Source organism: Schistocerca serialis, chromosome 1 (genome assembly GCF_023864345.2).
Source record: "Schistocerca serialis cubense isolate TAMUIC-IGC-003099 chromosome 1, iqSchSeri2.2, whole genome shotgun sequence".
Classification (NCBI taxonomy): domain Eukaryota; kingdom Metazoa; phylum Arthropoda; class Insecta; order Orthoptera; family Acrididae; genus Schistocerca; species Schistocerca serialis.
In genome coordinates, this window is record NC_064638.1 from 558,918,641 (window position 1) to 558,941,381 (window position 22,741).

Here is a 22,741-nt window from a genome sequence, read left to right on the forward strand (position 1 = left end):
TAGTTACACTAGCTTAGCACGCGGTGCTTCGTTCGCGTAGACTGTATGGACTCCAGAGATTTTTTGTTTTGTTTTTATTTAATCGAATTTTTATGTTGTTGACAAATTGCAACACCTTCTAAGCTTTTCACGCTACTTAAGGCCATGTAAGCATGGTCTTTTCTGAATGTACTTCTGACCAAAAAGCGATTCTAGCACCTTGAGTCCAAAGTTTTGATTGATCATGCCTTTTGCACTCTTGTGGGGATATTTCCGTAGCAACTTTCAGCCCCTAACAAATACTTCTTTATATCAAACCTAGAAGTGAAATACCAGTTCTCGTAAATTTAGCTTCAAAACCTATCTAATGTAACCAAATATTTTCTTAAAAATTTCCATCCCCTATTACACTCCCTTAGGGGCTAAATACCCAGAAATATGGAAACACATATATTTTTATTTCTAACCGAGAGGTTAAACACCAACTGTCATAGATGTAACCTTAAAAATCCTTTAGTGGTTCTTTAGTAATTCTTTATTTTCAAAAAAACTTTCACCCACTATATTAGTCCCTTCGTGAATTTCCAAAAATGCTAAAACACCTCTTTTTATTTTCTGAGAAACCTAATACCAGTTTTCTTAGTTATAGCTTCAAAATTCTCTTAATAGCGACATACTTTCAAAAAGGCTTTCACCTCCAATTTTTCCCCCTTAGGAGAGCAATTTTGAACAATCTCATCTTAAACGATGCCTACAGTACAAGATCCTCACCCTCTCCAAACTTCAAGTTTCTATCCTTAGCGGTTTGGGCAGGCCATGATGAGTTAGTGAATCAATCTGACCCTGTTTCACCCCCTTAGGAGTTGAATTTCCAAAAACAGATAAATACGTATTTTTTCATCTCCAGCCGAGAAGCCAAACACCAAATTCCAAAGATTTGGCTTCAAAAATGCTTTCGCAATGAATTATTTTCGTAAAATGGTGCTCCCCTTATTTCATCCCCTTAGAGGTCGAATTTATAAAAATAGTTGACATGCGTATGTTTTACTTCTAAAAGAGAAGCCAAATACAAATTTTCATAGATTTAACTTTAAAAATGCTTGCACAATTGAATATTTTCACAAAAATTTTCATCTTACGTTTCATCCTTAAAGGTGTTTAATTTCCAAGAACAGTGAAACACGTATTTTTTATTTCTAACAGAGAAGCCAAATTTAAATTTTTATATTTTTAGCTTTAAAAATGCTTTCGTAATAAAATATATTCATAAAAAATCTCATCCCCTATATCGGCCCATTAGGGGTTAAATTTCCAAAACCACTGAAACATGTATTCTTTTATTTGTAACAGAGAGGTTAAATAGCAATGTTCATAAATGTAGCTTTAAAAATACTTTAGTAGTTCTTTAATAATGATATATTTTCAAAAAAAGCTTTCACCCACTATTTCACCTCCATAAGGTTAAATCTTCAAAAATGGTTAACAAGTATTTATTTATTTCTGACCGAGAAACTAAATACCAATTTTCGTAGGTCTAGCTACAAAATTTCCTTAACAGCAAAATCTTCCAAAAAAAAAACCTTCATCCTTTATTTCACCTCCTTAGGGTTGGAATTTCGACCACTCGCTTCCGACACGACACGTACAGTATAAGAGCCACATCTTCTCCACATTTCAAGATTCTATCCTTATCGGCTTGGGCTGGGCAATGATGAGTCAGCCAGTCATTCAGTCATGACATTGCCTTTTATATACAGAGATTATTACTGTTATTATTTACTACCAATTCTGATTGATGAGTAGTTAGAATATTCGTCCACTTGTACAGGTATTATGGGTTCAAATTCAGAAGAGATTGTCTCAGAAATCCATCACACACCATGTCGTACAAAAACACAGTAACTAAGTGAACCTTGGAATATCCTTGGTGCACTCCCGGCAAACATTAAAACTTCACACCTCGCTCCCAGCTAGTGTAAATGAAACTTGAGAGAAACTGACCAAGCGATATCCAAAGACCGTTAATATTTACATTGTGTCTCCTTGTCTTCCCATAATTCTAATACCTTGCTCCACTGTTCTTTTGACATTCATGCCTCACAAATTGTTACGAAAGCAACTTCTAATCCATTATAATTATTGTGTTATCCATATTATTAAAATATTAAAATTTATTTTTGGGATTGTAAGAATGAAAGAAGGGATGGGGATTTCGTAAGAGAGGGAGCAAATACATTGCACCCCCTTTTTTCTTATTAACTCATCAATCTGTCCAGTGGCTCGATGCTGGTTGCTAACTTCTTTATTTATATGTATCTACTACACTCAGCGACCCATGTAATCCCCACCTAGCGCTTCAAAATACCTAGAAGTTCATTTATAAACTGGACGCGTGATATAGTTCACTTTCTACGCAAAATTTTTAAGAAATGCTAACCGTATTTCGTGTTCAGATAGTCTGTTTGGTAGCAGGCTTTGTACAACTACATGTGATATTCGTCATATCACTGCTGTAACATACATAATCTACGCCGTGTTTCTGTCTAAAAGTACTGCAGTTCAGCGAAAATATTTGTGTATCATGATTATTTTTGGTACATTATTATTTTCTTCGTGCTGAGGCTGTATGTGCCGAGGCAGCAGTTGCTCACGTCGTATACGTTATCAGCACCGTCTCTACTGACCTCGATGTCGACGGGATGTTAAACCCAATCTTCCTTCCTTCCTTCAGTTATCAGCTCCTCTGCTGAAAAGTGTTAACAGACTCTGTTTCGAAATGTGTTCTGTCCATACAGAGGTCTAACACTACGTGCATTAGATCTTTGCCCAAATATATTACACGATCGGCATCCAAGCCCATAGACTTGGATCCAGTTTATGCTGCGTCTTTGGGCAACGTGATAGAGCGTATATGCCTGAATATGTACCGAAATCGGTTGCGCTGATGAAGATTTTCAGTAACGAGTGAAGTGGTGCAACATATCATTCTTGGCCGCCCTTTTGGGCTTATCTTCTGGCTATTGTGCACTCCTGAGCCTGTTTACGAAGTCCAGAAGATGGGGGCTCTTCTCCAGCCTCTAGATCGGGGGCATGTTTTTTTTTTTTGTATAATTCGTCTAAGTAGTATCTACTAAGCAGACTTAAGGGCTTGTGATTTTCCACAACAGTAAATGTTTTCAATGAGCTCTTGGAAAGGAACAACTGAACAGTATTATTAAGAGCAGCACTTTGCGGAATACTGTTGATGGCAGCAAAAAGTGACCAATGAAAATACTGAATTGAAGACATGCGCTGAATAATGGGCTAACCCTCAAACGTAAAAACTTAGAGATAAGTGTTGCCATCTGTTGTTGGGTGCGGGAACTATCAAAACTGACATTGGTCTCACTCCTAAATATCCTAATCGGTTGTGATTAATGTCAGCTTTGATAGTTCCTGTACCCAATAACAGACGGCAACGCTTAGCTCTGAGTTTTTACATTTGAGAGTAAGCCCGTTTTTGCGCTCATGTCTTGTAAGTGGACTGCTTCTGTGTTGGCAGCGCTGTGTAGCGCTTTGCATTGGAACTCTAACTGCGCCTTCTTTGTAAGAGACTCTGTGGCTGGTTGACTCGTAGTTGGAAGTTAATCGCCAGTAGTGTTGGGCAGTTGGAAGTTAGTGGCCAGCAGTGATGGAAGTACTGTTGAGCAGTTGGAGGTGAACAGCCAGCAGTGATGGATGTTAAATGTGAGAAGTTAGCATTGATGGAGGGTAGAGGTCTGAAGTGTTAGCATAGGCTAACGACCTGGAAGTATCCGACTTGGAATTGAAAATTATTCATGATTATATATCTTTGTACTGGATGTCAATGAACGATTTAGATTCGTGTCTGAACTGGATGTCACATTATTAACGTAAAAAGTACATTATTTGGTTTGCAACAAAATGTTTCCTTTGCTAACCACATGTCTAGTAGTAGTTAGTGCCTTTATTAGTTAGAATCTTTTATTTAGCTGGCAGTATTGAGGCTCGCTGTATTGCAGTAGTTCGCATAATGAAGATTTTTGTGAGGTAAAAGCTTAATGAAATGTATAGGTTATTGTTAAGATTTCTTTTTAGTTAGGGACATTCTTTTGAATTAATTATTTGAAGCCAGGTTGTAAGTTTTTTGAGCAGTCAGGTTGCGTTGCGCTAGGATATTGTGGGTCTCAGTCATTCAGCAATTTAAGTACAGACTCACACATTTAAATAAAGAAGTTTCAGTCTTCAATTTTGCTCTTGAGATTGACTGGTTAAAGTACTTTCGTTGAGTGGGTTTTTGAGCTCATGATGTGGGAAGTCGGTGACCGGCGGCCCTCATGAGGTTGGGACGGTATCGTGGGCCGTGTAGGACAGAACTGAGCTTTTAAAAAAGTGTTTTGTTTATGAAGCCGGGAATGAGGGATCCTGAGTGGTCAATGAAATCAGCCTGCCAGTGCGGAAAGTTTTGAGAGGGTTCACAAATGCGTTCCCCTGAGCGGGCTTGGAATTCTGTTTAAGCTGCTGGTTTTCTACGCGAGTTTTATTGTTTAGTGGGCATAGGGAAGCCCGCACAGTACGGTGTGGAACCAATAACTGGCTTGTTCTTCACATATGTAAATGATCTGCGGATCGAGTGAGAGCAGTCTGAGGCTGTTCGCTGATGACGCTGTGGTGTATGGAAAGGTGACGTCGTTCAGTGACCAGGAGGATGCAGGAAGACTTAGAAAGAAGTTTTATTCGATGTAATGAGTAGCTCTCTCTAAATATAGATAAATGTAAGTTAATGCAAATGACTAGCAAAAACAATGCTCTTATTTTCGAATACACTATTAGTGTATTATTTACTAAACCGAGCACCCAGAAACAACGGAGAGGCTTCGTCCCGCCGTAGTCCTCAGTGGTTCACAACCCCACAACAGGCTACAGCAGTCCACTCACCCCACCGCCGCCCCACACCGAACCCAGGGTTATTGTGCGGGCCGGCCCCCAGTGGTCCTCCCCGTGAACGTCTCATACCGGACGAATGTACCCCAAACGTTCGCGTGATAGAGTAATTATGGTGTCCGCAGACGTGGAGACGGTGTTTGCGCGACAATCGTCGACATGGTGTAACTGAGGCGGAATAAGAGGAACCAGTCCGCATTCGCCGAGGCAGATGGAAAACCGCCTTAAAAACTATCCACAGGCTGGCCGGCTCACCGGACCTCGACACTAGTCAAAAATGGTTCAAATGGCTCTGAGCACTATGGGGGCGTTAGACCGCGCGCCTAGGCGGGCGGGCACACTATTAGTAGTGAGCTGCTTGGCACAATGACGTCGGTTAAATATCCAACCGTAACGCTGTTAAGTGATACGAAATGGAACGAGCACGTAAGGTTGGTAGTAGGGAGGGCGAATGGTCGATTTCGGTTGTTTGGGAGAAATTCAGGAAAGTGTCGTTCATCTGTAAAGCAGGCCGCGTTTAGGCCATTGGTGCGACCAGTTCTTGAGTACTGCTGGAGTGTTTGGGGTCCCTGCCTCTTCGGATTAAAGGGAGACACCGATACAATTTGATAGCAGTAGGTTCGATCAAAACACAATTATTACAGAGATGCTTTGGGAACTCAAATGGAAGTCCCTCGAGGTAAGGCGACGCTCTTTTCGTGGAACAGTACTGAGAACAGTAGGAAACCGGTGTTTGAAGGTGAATGCCAAACGATGCTACTGCCGCTAAGGTACATTTCGCGTAAGGACCACGAAGATGAAAGAAATTAGAGCTCTTACGGAAGTGAATAGACAGTCGTGTTCTTCCTCGTCCCATTTTTGAATGGAGCAGGAAAGGAAATGAGTAGCAGTGGTACAAAGTACCCTCTGCCATTCGATATGGAGGCTTTTGGGGTATGCAAGTAGATATACAGGGTGTTACAAAAACGTGCGGCCAAACTTTCAGGAAACATTCCTCACACACAAATAAAGAAAAGATGTTATGTGGACATGCGTCCGGAAACGCTTAATTTCCATGTTAGAGCTCATTTTAGTTTCGTCAGTATGTACTGTACTTCCCCGATTCACCGCCATGATTTCATACGGGATACTCTACCTGTGCTGCTAGAACATGTGCCTTTACAAGTACGACACAACATGTGGTTCATGCACGATGGAGCTCCTGCACATTTCAGTCGAAGTGTTCGTACGCTTCTCAACAACAGATTCGGTGACCGATGGATTGGTAGAGGCGGACCAATTCCATGGCCTCCACGCTCTCCTGACCTCAACCCTCTTGACTTTCATTTATGGGGCATTTGAAAGCTCTTGTCTACGCAACCCCGGTACCAAATGTAAAGACTCTTCGTGCTCGTATTGTGGACGGCTGTGATACAATACGCCATTCTCCAGGGCTGCATCAGCGCATCAGGGATTCCATGCGACGGAGGGTGGATGCCGGCCGCGGTGGTATAGCGGCTCTAGGCGCTCAGTCCGGAACCGCGGGACTGCTACGGTCGCAGGTTCGAATCCTGCCTCGGGCATAGATGTGTGTGATGTCCTTAGGTTAGTTAGGTTTCAGTAGTTCTAAGTTCTAGGGGACTGATGACCACAGATGTTAAGTCCCATAGTGCTCAGAGCCATTTGAACCATTTTTTTTTTTTTTTAGGGTGGATGCATGTATCCTCGCTAACGGAGGACATTTTGAACATTTCCTGTAACGAAGTGTTTGAAGTCACGCTGGTACGTTCTGTTGCTGTGGGTTTCCATTCCATGATTAATGTGATTTGAAGAGACGTAATAAAATGAGCTCTAGCATGGAAAGTAAGCGTTTCCGGACACATGTCCACATAACATCTTTTCTTTATTTATGTGTGATGAATGTTTCCTGAAAGTTTGGCCGTACCTTTTTGTAACACCCTGTAGATTTAGATGAGGTGTTTAACTAACGACGTGATCTCGGCGAGGTCTAATACAATAACTCTGTTTTTTGGAGAGAAAACTTGAAGTGCGCTATCTTTGTCTTTATGCTTCTCCTTCTTCAATTTAGACAATTTTGTGTTAATTGATTGTTCCGTCGGTTCTTGATAGAATATTTTATACATTACGAATGAAACACACACAAAAGTGATGTAGTGTTCTACGATATCTATTATTTGTTACACGAACTGGTTTTCGACTGTTACACCACCATCAGGTACAAAGGTAAATATGTTGTGCAGTGAAATTTTGATGGATCAAAGCTTTTAAACTAGTGCATCTACAGCGTATCTCCATTTCCAGAGATGAGGAGTGTTAATGTTAGAATTAGGAATAAAAAAAGATAAAATTATGAACTATAGACCAATTACTACAGTTGTACATATAAGAAAATAACTGAACAATAAACTTTGGTAATATATTCCAAAGATGTGACTGAACGAAATAATCTTGTCTTTAATAGGGCCTAAATTACGAAGAACTAAGATATAATAGTGATATTAAGCAGGCATGTGAAGCAGCTGTGCTTATACTGAGAGGCTCCCACATGCCTTGCTCATACTGTGGCATCAAGCAGTCAGGCCTGCAAGATGAGTGGTCTGCCAAGCGAGTGGATTCATTCTTATTTATCAAGTAACATGAGCTCTAGTACTCACAATTAAGTTACAAATTATCCTCCTGTTTGAATATTACGCAACGGAAACGGATAACGCACATCTGACTATTAGTAATTTACACAACTCTGACTGTTCACTACGCACTGGCAATACCACATTTTCTTTCTTACCCAATGGCTTTGACCAACACGTGGCCAACGCACTGAATATGAATGGCGCACACATTATAAATTCTGGATATCATGACAACATACTATTCGAAGAAAAAGACCACCAATCTTTTTCTTTTCACTATCTTTTTTATTCCAATAAATTCTATAACCTAAACACACCATTACATTTTCTACAACAATTACACATGAGAAACTCCGCCCAATGGGCATGGCTTAACATTGATGATTCTCTATCTTATGGTCTCATAATTATCTAACACTACAGTGCACTTTCTGGATAGGATGGTGGATCTTTTGCTATATCTCACACTTCGACTCTCACACCCATCATCACGAAAATTTCCTCCAGACAGAGCGGTACATAAAGGAACATGCATAGCCCACTGCCTCTGAACCTATGTTGCTACTCTCCCATGCAAACCACACGTACTTAAATTACATGAAATACACCACACTGGCAACATGGAATACAACACAAAGAATAGTCACAACGTTATAATCACATCACTTTCAGCTTTGCCACTTCAATTGGTATTCATCCCAGTTTCACACGACACTGCCCCACTTCGTAACTTTTCTTTCCTGCTATGAACTCTGGAGGATGTATGCACGTCTTCCTGTGCAATGCAAGCCAAGTGGCGTTGCTGGATAGACGGCTGACTCACCTTGCTTCACTCTCAGAGTATTATAGTTTGAATCAAGCGTCACACGGAAACATAACACGCAAAGTAATATTAAGAACATATTCGTCACACACGCGAGTCCTCAACTGATACCATAGACGAGTACTTCTCTTTATCCTTTATCTCATACACAGATTGAGACTCACACAGTACTCACCACGTGGAAGTACTCGTCTACTCCATTTCTTAAATATTTCCAACCTATAGTACACACGCCAGTAATTCAGCTTAACTTTAGCACTCGGAAGTATTTCAACTTATTTCTACACGTGGTTTCATTGTGGCCGTTGGTCACTTCCGAAGGTTACTACGATCCCCTTAATATTTCCTGCCTGTCATTTAATTCTCCCCCCAAAAGTTCCTGAAACAGAGAAGGATCATCCAACACTTCTGGAGGACGATGTGCTGAAGCAGAACACATTCTTATGCGATACCGTATTTGCTCGTTTTCCTTATAAAATGGAACGAGGCCGTAACACTGAACTTGTTTCCACAAACATTGATTAAAATGATAATTGCAATCAGTAATCTCTGTTGTAGGAAGCAAACTTTTAGCTGCTTGGATGACGGAGACCTCGGAGTCCATCATCAGAGGCGCAGGGTTTCATCCGGGCACGTTAATTTTAATAGTTTAAAAAACGTTAATATGGTTCTTGTTTTTTATTTCGCAACAAAGCGTAAACAATTAAAATGGTGTTTGTTCCTCCTAAGAACAATTAAGGTCGGTGTGGAGTATAAAATAATGTCCAAACTCCAGAATGAGATTTTCACTCTGCAGCGGAGTGTGCGCTGATATGAAACTTCCTGGCAGATTAAAACTGTGCGCCCGACCGAGACTCGAACTCGGGACCTTTGCCTTTCGCGGGCAAGTGCTCTACCAACTGAGCTACCGAAGCACGACTCACGTCCGGTACTCACAGCTTTACTTCTGCCAGTACCTCGTCTCCTACCTTCCAAACTTTACAGAAGCTCTCCTGCGAAACTTGCAGAACTAGCACTCCTGAAAGAAAGGATATTGCGGAGACATGGCTTAGCCACAGCCTGGGGGATGTTTCCAGAATGAGATTTTCACTCTGCAGCGGAGTGTGCGCTGATATGAAACTTCCTGGCAGATTAAAACTGTGCGCCCGACCGAGACTCGAACTCGGGACCTTTGCCTTTCGCGGGCAAGTGCTCTACCACTTGCCCGCGAAAGGCAAAGGTCCCGAGTTCGAGTCTCGGTCGGGCGCACAGTTTTAATCTGCCAGGAAGTTTCATATCAGCGCACACTCCGCTGCAGAGTGAAAATCTCATTCTGGAAACATCCCCCAGGCTGTGGCTAAGCCATGTCTCCGCAATATCCTTTCTTTCAGGAGTGCTAGTTCTGCAAGTTTCGCAGGAGAGCTTCTGTAAAGTTTGGAAGGTAGGAGACGAGGTACTGGCAGAAGTAAAGCTGTGAGTACCGGACGTGAGTCGTGCTTCGGTAGCTCAGTTGGTAGAGCACTTGCCCGCGAAAGGCAAAGGTCCCGAGTTCGAGTCTCGGTCGGGCGCACAGTTTTAATCTGCCAGGAAGTTTCAATGTCCAAACTGCTTACTCGAATTCTCGAACGCTCCATTCACAAAGAATGATTCACAGTTTGATAAACACGATTATCCCTTGTCGCTGACAAACACCAGTACTCTGTCTTTCGTTCCCCTGTCATCACTTGCAAATAAAAAATTGCTACCATAATTCATCACTAGATATTTTCTTGGAAGAATACACCTCTAGAATCGGTGGGATCTTGTGGTTCTCAGATATTTTCACCTAATTCGATGTAACGATTGTTTCACACTTCTGGTATGGTGGTAACGATATTACTAAGTCGTAGCCTCTATTGAAGGGCTTCCCTTCTTCTTCAACATAAACTGACGATACTGTAGCGTCTGTTTCCTTTGTTCGCTTCTTTGCGCCGACAAAATGTTTTCAGACTTCATTTGCTGTTTCATCAGGAATGCAAACATGGCCGCCTTCCACTAAAACTGTTATTTTTTCTGGAAAGTCTTCCATTGCATTTATTCTTTTTAAAGTTTACACAACGTCAGTGAGTCACTTCTTGTTTGCATGTATAGTTCACTGTATACTGGTGCCCGTTGTAAATCGGTAAATACTTTCCTTTGGTGATCTCGGTGAACTCCATTAGCTCAGCCACAAAGGACAAAACATTACTTTCCAGTAAGCAGTCCACTGCAGTACTGAATTCTGGGAAAAAGCCGCGCTCATTACAAACTAGTGCGGGGACATGAAAATTTGTGCAGGAAGTGGGCTTTGGTCTTACACAGAATACGTCGCAGGTAGCGGCGAACAGGTCGGTGTATCATACTTCTGGAACACCCTTTCAACTACCTGGACTCCGAGCAAATTTCAACACATTCCCTCTCCGTACAAGTGTCACTCTGTGCAAATGTCACGAACTCACTTTTCCTACGTATGAAATCGTGCACAATGTGTAGCGTTCTTGGGGTGGCGGGTCAAGGACAGGGCAAAGAAGAAAGCACACCTGTTGCTTCTGCTTTTTTGCGTTATGGAGTCCAGTAAGGTAGGACAGTCACTGTTTGATGCTATTTTGACTGTATTTAATTCTGTTTGAAAGTTATCTTCACTCATGAGGATGGATATTAGACGATGAATCATTGAATGGAAGGCAGTATGTTTATGGGTCTGTGGGTGTTGAGAACTGGCCAGTATTACAATATCTGTGGTGCTAGGTTTCCTACAAATCTTGAAAGTATGAATACAGTCACTGATGTCCATGGTTAGATCTAAATGATTTATGCTATTACCCCCAAAACTCTATTGTGAATTGTGTACTTTTGTGTTTAGAATTTAGTTACTTGAGGAGTTTTTAAAGTTGATGATGTGTTGTGCTTAAGGACAGGTACTGCCAGACAAGTTCGTAAAGATCTAACCATTGACATCAGTGAGCATATTCATACTTTCAAGATTTACAGAATTTCGTTCTACAATTTATCCTCCACATTTCATTTTATTACCAAACAGACAATTCCTTGATGCCGCAGGATGTGTTCTATCAGATAATCGATTCGTTTAGTCTGGTTGTACCACAAGTTTATTTTTTTCCAGTTCAGTTCATTAACTTCTAATTAGCTATCCAATCGCCCATCTAATTTTCAGTAGTCTTCTTTAGCACCACATTTGCAATGTTCCTATTTTTTCTTCTCTGAACTGCATACCATCCACTTTTTCACTCCCATACAACGTTACAGACCAGACAAATACCTTCAGTAAGGCACCATCGTCACTAATTTTGCTACCCAAATAACAGAACTCTTCTATTATTCTCAGTGTCTCATTTCCTAATCTAATTGTATCGGCACCACCTGATTTAATTCACCGACATTTCATTACACTTGTTTCACTTTTGTTGATGCTCACTAAACTTGATGAGTCAAAAAAAAACTTTATAGTTTTGGAATGATATAGAAATTTACTGAGATAACTTACAGAATCGGTACATGTGTCATTTTGTAGCAAATAATCTCAAGTCTGATTCGCGTAGTACATCAGTACCCCATTCCGGCACGAGGAGAACAAGGGGATTGTACAGTTAAATTTTGCTACTCTCACTGGTGCAGAGCGTGCTCGCTGTGTGTATTAGTTTCATGGAACGAACTCTGCAACAAATGGTCGGTGTAAATTTCGCACCTAAACCGCTAAGGAACCTCCAAGCAGGCCCACAATTTACTCTTGGCAGAAGATTTCTGTGATTGCTCAGTGCGACATGGTGAATCACCAAGGCACTCGCGTGTTGTTGATTATATCGAACAGGTTAGGGAGACTTTTCCCCGCAGTGCATAAAAATGTACGCTATGATCATCTCGAGAGATTGGTATTCCACTAAAGACTGCTTGGCGAGTATTGTGTAGACGTTTACACTTGAAACCATGCAGATTCACAATGGAACAGTAATGCAGATAAGGTTGCTCGTGGAAGATTCGGTGCAGAAATGTTGCATCGAATAGTGGAAGACAAGACATTCCTCAATACAACAATAATCTTCAGCTATGAGTCAACATTTCATTCATTTTAGTGGGATGGTGAACACCCAGTGCTGAAGAATGTGGGGCAGCGAAAATCTACGTGCAGTACTGGAACACATTCGCTGCCAAAGCTAACGTGTACAGTCCTTCCTTCTTCATGGAGAATATGCTCGAAAACTTTTAAATTCCACAGATCGATAAAGATGACCAAGATGGGATGGTTTACTACCAGCAAGACGGTGCATCACCTCATTTCCTCTCGGAAGTTCGAGGTTTCCTCGATAATTCCTTCCTAGGTCGGTGGACTGGCCGTGAAAGGCCAAACGCATAACCACCTCGCTCCGCAGACTTGACACCACTGGATTTCTTTCTCTAGGGCTTCATTAAAGACCGCGTGTATGTTCTTCCCCTACGTTGCAGAAATCCCGATTTGCTGCAAAGAGTGTGGGAAGAAATTGATTACGGGTGGGATGTTTACCGCATGACAAATAGTTATCACATCGAACCAAAATGACTCTTGACACTTTTTTGTGAAATTTGAGGTTGTTTGCTACAAAAATCACATCTACCGAATCTGTAAGTCATCTCAGTAAATTTCTATATCATTCCAAAATTGTCACCCTGTATAACCTTTCTTCAAGACACTATTCCATTCAACTGATTTTTCAAGACATTTGCCGTCCGTCAAAGAATTACAATGTCATCGGCAAACCTAAGAGCTTTCATTTGTTCTAAAAACTGAAATACACACTATTGATCTCGTGGAAAATCAGTACTGGATATTTTAGTTTTCAATATGTCAATGTTCAACCAAGTACTGACGGAATATAATGCTATTGCTTTAATTTCTTCTTCCTGAACTTTAATTCCCATTCCAAATTTTTCCTTCGTTCCCTCACAGCTTGCTCGAGGTACAGATTGAATAACATGTGGAAGAGGCTACAACCCTGTCACAATTACTTCTCAACTACTGCTTATCATCCATAGTCTTCGACTGTCACAACTGCAATCTAACCAGACCAGACTGTTCAAGTTGTAGATAACATTCCGCTCTCTTTAAGTGTGGCTAAGCGAAATACTGGAGGTATAATAGTTATATCAACAACAGCCCGACAACATCCCACTACAAGGTTATTGGCGAACATGTCGAGAACGTGACATAGTTTAAGTATTTTGGAGTCGTACTAACAAGGGAACCGCCCCATCGCAACCCCCTCAGATTTAGTGGTAAAGTGGCCTAGTGGAGAGCCCGTCAAAAACTGAACACAGACCAAGCATGAAAACAGGAAGATGGTTCCTGAACTGTGAAAAAAGAAACAAAATGGAAACAGTGACCGGTCCAAGAGCAAGCTGTGCAACATCGAGCGAACTTCATGAGCCACAACGTGGTCACGGTGTTGTGTTGAAATCTCCATAGTGCTCCAGATGTTCCTTTTTCTATTTTTACAGAATTGTGAACTGTCCGTCCGGTCATTGACGTGTCTGCTCGCTGTATTCAAATTTATGTCTGTGTCGTTTTGCAATGTCCGTTTGGAACAGCGAGGTATAAGGACTGGACCTGCAGTCGTATGTGTCTCCTATTTGTTCTACACAAGTACCACAAGTTATGATTCTTGCGTTCCGTTTTGGAAGTTTTGGCTCTTGAAATTCTTTGTTGTGACATAGTCCACACACGTTTATTTGTTGTTTTAATTTCTGTGAGAGGTCTATACGACATGTGGCATGCTCTCAATATTCATCACATTTACTTGCGACGGTAATATATTCTTACGACTTGACTCCTCTTCTGTGTGTAACCAATGTATAGTATGACTTGCCAAGATTACAGAAGGAGAACACACACGTCAGTGACCGGACGGAAAGATCATAATTTCGTGAAAAAGAAAGTGGCACGAAGGAGAGCTGCATACGGATATCTCCTGGTTTGCAGTCCGACACCGTGACCACACAACCGCAACCCCGTGATTCTTGCAATTCGCTTGACGTCGTACATCTTGAGCTTGGACTGTGCACTGTTTCCATTTTGCTTCTTTTTTCATACTTTAGTACGCGTTCTTCCTGTTTTCGTGCTAAATCTGTGTTCAGCTTTTGACGGGCTATCCAATGGGCCACTTTACACTAAATCTGAGAAGGGAGCGGTGGGGAGTTTCCCTTGTAAGAAGCTATGTGAATTTGTGTGATAGAGTGAATTCAGTGTCAATGAAAGTGAATAGAAGACATAGGGCTGTTTTAAGCATTCTGTGAAAATTCATTGTATTTACAAGATGGAAGTGCGGAAAAGCCTAAAGAATTTCTCCCGAGGTTGGAGTCCTGCTCAAGTAAAAATGACAGTAGAAATCGAACGAAGTGAGAGACACGCTGGTGAGGTCTAATTGGTTCGGTGATGCCCATACAAAAGACTAACAGAGTCAGTCGGGGAACTTAAAATGAATTCTTTGGAAGAAAAGCGATGTTGTTCTTACGAAACGCGGTTAGGTAAATTTAGTGCAACTGTACTCGAGAAGAATTGTACGATAAATGTGTCGCCACCATGATTTATCTCGCATAGGGATCGCGAGAGTAAGATAAGGGAGATTAGGGTGTTTACAGGGGTATATAGACAGCCACGTTTCCGCTGTTAAATACGGGACGGAGTACGACAAAAAAACACTAATATTGCTACGACGTTCTACGAACAGCACTGCAGAGTAAATTACGGATTAATGCAGTTAAATTAAATTAAATGTAATTATTATATTGAATAAAATGTAATTATAATTTGTTTGTTAGCTTTACTTCTGTGAAAACACCTTCACAATGAAAAAGTCCGCAGTATGTACTCAACAAAACGCAAAACACTGAACGCGCGTGATGTGATAGGTCTCAAACAGACATAAAACTTAGTGTTATTAACATCTTTTTGGAGCTGCGATACAACTGTGTAACTGAATGACATGCTGTCTGTTTTTATGTCATACGCGTTTCGGTCTTTTCGTTGCGAGCAATGCTCAGTGGCCCGTAGTACCTGTTTCTTGTGTGCATATAATAAATGTGTTTCCAACAGATTACTGTAACACATTTTTTGAGTTCCGGTAAAAACGGAACCCCTATAGGATCACTTTGACGTCCACCTTTCTGTATCTCTATCTGTCTGTTAACATCATTTTTTCTCAGGGACGGGCAAACACATAAACTTGAAATTTAGGTCAAATACTGAAGCCTAGGATCCTTTGGAGGCATAAAAAATTTAAGCTTCTACGTCAGTGCAGGCAAAAGATACGGCCATGTATCAGGTATTTTGATACTTGCAGAGTCACGCATGAAAACCAATACTTTGTACGGAACACTCGTCCGCAGCTCGTGGTCGTGCGGTAGCGTACTCGCTTCCCGCGCCCGGGTTTCCGGGTTCGATTCCCGGCGGGGTCAGGGATTTTCTCTGCCTCGTGATGACTGGGTGTTGTGTGATGTCCTTAGGTCAGTTAGGCTTAAGTAGTTCTATGTTCTAGGGGACTGCTGACCACAGATGTTAAGTCCCATAGTGCTCAGAGCCGTTTGAACCATTTTGAACGGAACCCTCAGTGCGCGGTTCGTAGTCGCACTTGACCGGAAATTTGGAGATTTGAGGCAAGTTCCTATGGGACCAAACTGCTGAGGTCATCGGTCCCTAATCTTACGCACTACTGAATCTAACTTAAACTAACTTACGCTATGGACAACACACACACCCATGCCCGAGGGTGGAATCGAACCTCCGACTGGGACGGTGAGCCGAGTGGACGGTGACGAGCGCTTTAGAGCTCGCTGCTACCCCGCGCGGCGCCCAGTTGACCGGTTTTCATTTTTTTACTAACTGACAAACCGGGAGTTGACCATATGTTCATTTGGCCAGTATTATATTAGAAACGAAAACACAAAAATTATCTGTTTTTGTAGTGAAATATGCCGGACAGTTTCTATACGCTGAGCGCAGCTGCTTCGCGTATCTACAGCTTGAATTTGTAAACATCTCTATGGCGACGCCTCTTCGTAGCTCTATAGACGGCGATTGCCTTCGCCTTCAGCCGTTTGCGCTTCACAAATGAAGACTGTCAAAAGCACTATCAGGTGTCAGCGATTTCTTAAAGTTGACTCGTCGGTACGAGTGTCTGAGTAGTAAAGAATAAATCTATTAAAACGTCATGCGTGATGTGGCACTTTTTACGCATTTCAGTGTTTATGATGTCATACTCTTGAACTATATGTCATTCAATTAGATATTTGTATAAGTACAGTCAACGGCATATGTGGATACTGTCTACAAAATATGTTGTGGATAGAGTTAGTAGCAAAGAAATAATAAATTTAAACGTCAAGCACGATGCTGCAGTTTTTCTTTCAGCGGTAGCGTTCTCGCTTCCCGCGCCCGGGTTCCCGGGTGCGATTCCCGGCAGGGTCAGGGATTTTCTCTGCCTCGTGATGACTGGGTGTTGTGTGATGTCCTTAGGTTAGTTAGGTTTAAGTAGTTCTAAGTTCTAGGGGACTAATGACCATAGATGTTAAGTCCCATAGTGTTCAGAGCCATTTGAACCATTTTTTTCTTTCATCTCAATGTTTATGTCATACTTCCTGAACTACTTGTGGTACCATGATATATTTCTGGAGCTGCATTTAGCAGCACATGTGGATGCTGCTTGCAAAACGTATTGCGAATAGAGTTATTAGAACAGAAGTAATAAATTTAGACGTCATGCATGATGCGGCAGTTTTTCACACATCTCATCAGATATCCCACTGTTTATGACGTCACATCTCCTGAACTATGATAGACAGGTAATTCTTATCCCACAGCGATTGTTTTCGGACAATAAGGATTAAGTGTACCAAATTTGGTTTAGGAGGAGATCTGGAAGATTCAAATATACATGCATACATACATCCAGTGGTTTCTCCTATTGTTTGGTTGGAAACAATTGGACATTACGAAACTTGCGTTCATACTGTAGGTATATGACAGCAAAATATTAAGAAAACCGTAAGCAGAATCAAAAAGTAATTTAACCTTACGATACCTGTACTCCAATATGTTGTTTCTTACCTAACAATAAGACAGTGACGAGAAAACTATGCTATAGTGATATATCCGGAAACATTCATTGCCGGCCTGAGTGACCGAGCGGTTCTAGGCGCTTCAGTCTGTAACCGCGCGGCCGCTACGGTCGCAGGTTCGAATCCTACCTCGGGCATGGATGTGTGTGATATCCTTTGGTTAGTTAGGTTTAAGTAATTCTAAGTTCTAGGGGACTGATGACCTCAGAAGTTAAGTCCCATAGTGCTCAGAGCCATTTGAACCATGTGAACATTCATTATATGCATACAACAAACATGCATTATAGGGTCGTGACGATGCTCACAAATAAAAAGAAATGAAACGTGTATTACATAAAAGCAAACACCCGATCGCTCAGTTGAATAAAAGGGTCATATCCTGAAGAAGACATTCTCCTTTTACTGACAAGGAACCCCTTGAGTGCGAGGTCGCAAATTCAGTCTTTAGTAAGTCTCATTTGAAAATGTTGTGTTAACAGCTATGACAGAAAAATATTAACTGCTAATGACCCACCATGAGCATCAGGAGGGCGACAGAAATTTAGTGTCCGGGATTAGACCTATGTATTACACTTCCAAAAAAGGATATCATCGACATTCAAGAAATGTTCAGACCGAACCATCAACTTGCACCATGGACACCGTATGAAAAATGATGCGTCACAGTGATCACAGAGGTTCGCACCATCGAGATCGAAGGCGAACCCCTTGGGATTAACAAACCGCGCAGGACGTTCAGCTAGGTTCTTCACTCTTAAGGACTGCATATAGAATCATATTGGTGTGAAGGGGTGATGAGAACTGACGGAATGTAGGAGTATGCAACCGAATGTGAAACGATCTCTCGTGGAGCGTATCATGGAACTGGCTGTCCTTTGAGACGCAGCTGCAGAGAGTGGGATAATTATTTTATAGGCACGGAAAAAACAAACATCCGGTGGCTTGAACTGCAATGTCATATACATTTCAGGAGGTATAGTTTGCGCTAAGGGTGTACGACTTTTATACATGGGCCAGGAATGAAACAAAAGCAAGTTGTTTTGATCAGCTATTGGCCAAAAGCAGTGCTCATACCATAGCTGCAGTTCTCTTACGCCAATTTTCCCACCCTTGCTTGTTGTGACGTAAATATTCCCTACTGCCCTTTTAAGATCACGTACACGAGAAAGAAACGTAGGGTGTAGAGTACCTTCAACTTCTCCCTGCACAATAAATAACTTTCCAGCCAATGTGCAATCCAGATCAACAGTCGGCATAATTGTATACGAATGTGTTAAGGCCTTTATGTTAAATGATCTTGATATAACTCTCTTGGTACCTCTAACTTCCAGAGTTCTTTTCACATGAATTTCCTTTTTCAAATCCTGATTGGTCGGAGTTGAAAACAAATTCCTTATTAAAGGATGGGGTAAGTTTGTTTATCTCATCTAGAAATTTTCCAGCCGTTTCAACAGTTTGCTGTGCATCGTCAAGTTGATGCTTTATTCGAAATTTGGTCTTCCTACGTGATCCAATTCTGTACCACTGTTTGAAGTTTTGCAAACATCCACCGCTTCCCTTGAAGTCACTGTAATCTATGTCGCACGCAATCTGATGTGCATAACGTAATAGGTCACTATAATGCACAATCTGAAAATTGTATCGAGAATTCTCGAAACACGCAAACATCAGTTTTTGTAATAAGTGCGCTTTGTCCTCCCTTGAATACACGTAGTTTTTCTTATGCACTATACTGTCGTATTGCTACGGACTTATTCGAAATCTGTCCATAATTTTTTTTACTATGCTGCAAATGACCTTCCATGTATGTGTTATGAACATTTAGCTATTTTTCGACATAATCACCATTTCTGTCGATGCATTTTTGTAGACGCTGTGGCAGTTTTTGTATGCCCTTGTCATACCAGCTCGCCGCCATGCTGTTTAGAAAGTTATGAACATCTTCCTTCACCTCGTCGTCGGAGCTGAATCGCTTTCTGGCCAAATGTTCTTTTAACCTAGGGAACAGGTGATAGTCACTGGGCGCCAAGTCAGGACTATGGGGTGGGTGGGTGATTATGTTCCACTGAAACTGTTGCAGGAGAGCAACGGTTTGCCGAGCGATGTGTGGGCGAGCGTTGTCATGGAGAATGTGTACGCCCTTGCTCAACATTCCTCTTCTCCGGTTCTGAATTGCCCGTTTGAGTTTTTGCAGAGTCTCACAGTACCTGTCAGCGTTAATTGTGTTGTCCCAGAGATTCAGCTCCTACGACGTGGTGTAAGAAGAGGTTCATAACTTTCTAAACATCATGGCGGCGAGCTGTTATGACATGTGGATACAAAAACTGCCACAGCGTCTACAAAAATGCGTAGACAGAAATGGTGATTATGTCGAAAAATAACTAAATGTTCAAGCTGTAAAGTGATGTAAACCATTGTAGAAATAAACAGGTCTATGTACTTATAAAACAATAGGAGACCTTACTTTTGGGATTACTCTCGTACGTTTCACTGGAGACGGGATTTATGGATCCCTGTCTGACAAGAATGAATAACTACATGGCTCGACACCTGTTCCAGTATCATTTTCACTTGTTAAGCACGTATCTCATCATTGAACTCCTCGTGTACACTGTCCGCACAGTCGGGCGTATACGACACCACACATTCCACTGGCTCATCTTGCAGAAACGCTAATATTTCATCTGCCACTTCTTTCTCACTCTGTGAAATTGCTTGGGTTCATTTGTGACGAAATGTCAATTTCTGCAACTGTTGCTGTATGTATAGTGCGATGTTTTCTTTGTTTGTCGTTGCCATTGCTGTGTTTTGTATCAGCACCTCTAGCACTGTAGCTCTGTTGTGTGTAACTCGTCGACTAAGCAGTTCAACTGCGCTCCGTAGCCTCGGGTTGTGCTCGCCATTGTGATACCTCCAGCTCCGCCACAATAGCAACCGATATTGTGGTTGCATGGCAGACAATACATGGGTCGTCGAACGCCGTAAACATCATTGGCCATTTGGGACCTCGTACTCAAGAGGTTCCTTGTTAGCGGTTATTCCGCCTAGTACGCGGTCTCATGTACTCATGGATTTGGAAAATAACGCCGCAGTTACTCAAGGGAAAGAAGCCGTGTCTGCCATCATTTTCTGAGTCGAAAATTGGGGATATGCCAACAATTTGCCTAAACGAGGGTAAGAAACAACCTAAAAACTAACGTGCCACGCAGATTCGATGTCGGTATGGCTCTCGCTTCGGTTTCACAAGCTGGCGGGGTACTCGATAGGCTATGAGAGTCGGTAGAGGCGGATATTAATTGCAATCATTAGAAGCAACTAATAAACGACAGAAACTATAAAAATGAAGATGTGGTTGCTATCATTAAGTGAACACCTCAACACAGCACTTCCACTGCATTTAGTGAACCCATACACGGGTTGCATATCAACCAAATCTTCATTAGTGAACTTTTTCAAAATGGATGAGTATAGGCTCCGCCTTTTATGCAAAACACTGTTTTTTCTTGTTACCCAAACATGTTTCAGCTCCTCTGTGCCATCATCAGTAGGTTGTGTGTGTGTGTGTGTGTGTGTGTGTGTGTGTGTGTGTGTGCAGTGCCCTCGGAACGAGAAAGAGCAAGGACAGTCGCAACAAAACATGGCAAGCTATCAGTGCAGGACAGCATACACATGGTCCTGCAAAATCATATAACGTAAAATGAAGTTGTCCAATAAACAAAACACACTGATGATTGCGCTTAGGAGAAGGCGGAATCCTTACCAAATAATTTTAACAGCAAACACAGAAGAAATACAAGAGCTGCAAGTCCAAAAGATGAATATTATCCAAAATGCTACGTATTACTGTTAACGTGCTAATAACGCATCTGAAAATATAAACCTGAGACAGAATCGAATGCAAGCTTGAAGTGAAGAGTTCACTGCACATTACTGCCGTACCACGAGTGAGTGGCAGGCACAAGCTTGTTTCGAAACAAGATACACAGCGCACATTGTCGACATTTGGGCTGCTTCGTAGATATCTTCAAATGGTTCAAATGGCCCTGAGCACTATGGGACTTAACTTCTGAGGTCATCAGTCCCGTAGAACTTAAAACTACTTAAACTTAACTAACCTAAGGACATCACACACATCCATGCCCGAGGCAGGATTCGAACCTGCGACCGCAGCGGCCGTGCGGTTCCAGACTGTAGCGCCTAGAACCGCTCGGCCACTCCGGTCGGCTAGATATCTTCAGATCAGTGAAGATACAAATATAAATTGGGACAAGAAATAAAACGAATTACAATTGCACTATAACGAGCCACCAGAGACCTCTCTTTCCTTATACCGAAGTCTCTTGAACAATTTCCGAAATTTTTTCTGTGGAGTTGGGGTTCATCCTTTAACCGAGATGTATAAAAATATGCGTTAGATACTTTAGCAATTTACTCTTGACATGAAAACATTAGACAAAGTTCATATGAAGAGGCATCCGAAAAATCTTTTGTTAGGGAGGTATGAAAGGATTTCCGTGTAGTCAGTCGTAGTTGTGTAATTTTCCTCATACGTACATTTTTACTGACTTTCTTGTTTACAGTTTATCTTCGATTTCGTTTTTTTTGTGATTGAAATTTGTGCTGTTTTAGAGCAACTTGCACGTCAACAGATCACAAGGATGTATTCAGTGTCTGAAGTGACGGATATGCACTGTATATACGGTGTAGCAGGTGGGAACGCGGACGCAGCACGTCAACCTTTTGCTCAACTTTATCCTGAGGCAGTTACCTTGCCCAAGGACGTTGTACGACTCCATCAATGCAGGAGAAAGAAAAACTCATTTAGGGGGAGAGTTGCAGATGGTGGGAGACGACCGATGTACGGAAGCCTGAGCATGAAGAACGGGTTCTTCGCGCTGTGGATGAAACGCCATCAACTAGTACAAGGAGAATTACGAGAAGGGAAGACGTTAATCATGTGGTGATCTGGATCATTCTGCAAGAAAATCTTCTGTACGAGTATAACTTTCAGTGGGTGCAAGGATTAAATGAGGTAGACTTTCAGCTGAGAACAACAGTCTCTCAAAGCATGTTAGAGCGTTTTTTTTCTGCAAAAGCATGTATTTTTTTAACTGACAAGGCTGGATTTTCAAGTGACGGGATCTGCAGTTACCACAGAATTCACGTCTGGGGTTAAGAAAAGCCTCATGAAGTACGACAAGACTCGCTTCAACACAGATTCGGTCTCAAGGTATGGGGTGGAATCATTAAAGACCATCTCACT

At 41.8% G+C, this 22,741-nt stretch overlaps 2 non-coding genes across 2 annotated transcripts; one reads left to right on the top strand and one right to left on the bottom strand.

Moving 5' to 3' along the window:
* Positions 1 to 9,215: 9,215 nt before the first annotated feature.
* Positions 9,216 to 9,290, bottom strand: Trnas-cga (transfer RNA serine (anticodon CGA)). Its single transcript has one exon. It is a non-coding gene; the product is annotated as a tRNA-Ser (tRNA).
* A 560-nt stretch (positions 9,291 to 9,850) lies between these two features.
* On the top strand, positions 9,851 to 9,925 carry Trnas-cga (transfer RNA serine (anticodon CGA)). Its single transcript has one exon. It is a non-coding gene; the product is annotated as a tRNA-Ser (tRNA).
* The last annotated feature ends 12,816 nt before the right edge of the window (positions 9,926 to 22,741 follow it).